The 2,411-nt window shown below is 43.0% G+C and overlaps 1 pseudogene; it reads right to left on the minus strand.

The window, feature by feature from the left end:
• Window positions 1–657: 657 nt before the first annotated feature.
• On the minus strand, window positions 658–1,451 carry LOC103016940 (high mobility group protein B1-like; annotated as a pseudogene).
• Window positions 1,452–2,411: the final 960 nt, after the last annotated feature.

A 2,411-nucleotide genomic window follows, 5' to 3' on the forward strand; every position in this document is an offset into this window, starting at 1 on the left:
GTAGTCTGTGGAGTTTTTTTGGTCTCATTTCAACTTTTATTACCCTCATCATATGCAGGGTCTGTAGACAAAAGCTTTTTTATCAGCTAACTATATTGAAAAGATAAACACTGTAATAGTTCATATGATCCAAAATGGGCAAAGGCAAAAGACAAGCTTCCTCTCAATAAGAAAAGTTTCAGACCTAGGAAAAGGACAATACTAATTTTAAAAAACTGTGTTTACTTAGACGCATTCAGATTGTCAACAAAATTGCTGCAACTTTTTTTTTTTTGCAATTACAGAGTGGTATTTGGTTAACAGAACAACAATTACTTCGTATATAAGCTGCATCAGAGACAACTGAAGATGAAAAAACTACTATCCCCATACATAACTCATTTGTACTGTGCACCAGCAAGAACCTACTTTAAATTTCCATGCCAGTTTACATCCCCACACTGCATCAGGCAAGGTTAGCGGCCATTGAAAATACCACCAGGACAGGGTTAGCTAGAGACACGTTCAGTAGTGTAACTATACAGAAAAAGACACTGATGGTTTAAAAACAAATCTTACACAGTCTTACATTTCAATTTTTTCTTAAAAAGGAGTGAGTTGTGTACAGGGGGGTTAAATGCTTTATAGACAAGAAAAAAAAACTTAGAGAGAACCAACTTATTCATCATCATCTTCTTCATCTTTCTCCTCCTCCCCCTTTTCATCTTCCTCATCTTCCTTCTTTTTCTTGCTTTTTTCAGCCTTGATGACTCTCTTTTTCGCTACGTCAGCTTTCCTTTAGCTCAGCAGACAGCAATATCCTTTCTATATGTTCCCTTCAGCCTTCCTTTAGAAGGCTGCTTGCTTGTCATCTGCTGCAGTGTTATTCCACATCTCTCCCAGGTTCTTTGCAACATCACCAATGGACAGACCCAGATGTTCTCCTTTGATTTTTTGAGTGAAACTCAGAACAAAATAAGAAAAAGGCCAAAGGAAGCCTCTTGGGTACACTGGGATCCTTGAACTTCTTTTTTGTTTCCCCTTTATAAGAGATACAGGTTTTCATGTCTCTTTTACAATGGGCCTTGTCCGCCTTTGCCATGTCTTCAAATTTTCCTTTCTCCTTATAGATATGGTCTATAGAAAACTCCCAAGAAGCTCTCTGAAGCACCTGGGTGCTTCTTCTTGTGTTCCTCCCAGCAAGTTTGCACAAAGGATGCATATGATGACATTTTGCCTCTCAGTTTCTTAGGCTCTCCTTGCCCGTGTTCAATTATTTTTCCTCAGCGAGGCTCAGAGTTACCTAGTACCTGTTTGGCTCTCACTTGCCCTGGTGCTGTCTCTGTGGAGCTCAATGTCCTGCAATGGCTGTCTAGATAAAGCTATTAACAGGGTTTCCAGGACCCTTTCCAAACTTTACCTTTCTACAAAGTTTCATTTCCACCACTGCAGCCCCACTGCTCCTCAAACATGCCCTTTGTGCCTTTGTACTTGTGCTTCCCCTCTCCTGGGAGTCCCTTTTCACATCCTCTATCTCTCAGGATCCCATACATATTCATCTTTCAAAGATGGACTCAGATGTCATCTCCTCATGGAACCCTGTGGAACAAGGTAGGATGAATTGGTTATTCCCTCTTTTGTACTCTTATCACACTTAATATGGAAATAGATTATAGCCCTGGGCCTGTTTTATTACTGCATTTGTTTACAAGTCTGTCTCTCCCACGAGACTGGGAGGTTAAGTCACACACCTAGAACAAGTAACCAAACTGATGGAAATGAATTTGGAGGGAGATGTGATAAATCAGATTGTGTTTTTCATAGTCTAGGCAGTAGCTAAAGACTGCCCACCCCCACCCCCCCCCAAAGGCAGGTAACCACCTATTTATTCCCTTTGCTCTTTGGGAAAACAGGGCTTGGAGAGATTTAAGTTAAAGAAGAGGAAGGTCTTCTTGTTCTTGGGTTCTTGTAGACAAAAAAAGTGAGGTGACTCAGAATGCATGGATTTGGCCTTTGGAGGCTTTTAAAAACAAGAGACTTTATCAGGAGCAAGCTGGAAGTCCTGTTAGAAGTGGACAAATGGCTGAGCTGACACCTGAAGAGGCTGCCTCTTGAGGAGGACTACAAGGAGCAGAGGAACCAGCCAGAGGTCTCCAGTGTCTCCAACCATGTACCCATGGAGCTCAAGGATGTTTGGGGGAGGGGAGACAGATGAGCGAGCCCCCGCTAATGAAGCCTCTACCCTCGAGCGAATGTGAGGCTAATAAGGCGGCCCCATTCCAGGGCACCTCCACACCAAGCCAGCCGGTCTGCCTGTTTATTGCCCGTATGGAGATCATTAATACCTCCTGACACTGGGGTCACTCCTGGGGTCAATCCCTGAGCCCGTTCTGCAAAACAAGGGGAAATGAACTTCCCAGCACATGTGGCTC

This window comes from Balaenoptera acutorostrata, chromosome 20 (genome assembly GCF_949987535.1).
Source record: "Balaenoptera acutorostrata chromosome 20, mBalAcu1.1, whole genome shotgun sequence".
Taxonomy (NCBI): domain Eukaryota; kingdom Metazoa; phylum Chordata; class Mammalia; order Artiodactyla; family Balaenopteridae; genus Balaenoptera; species Balaenoptera acutorostrata.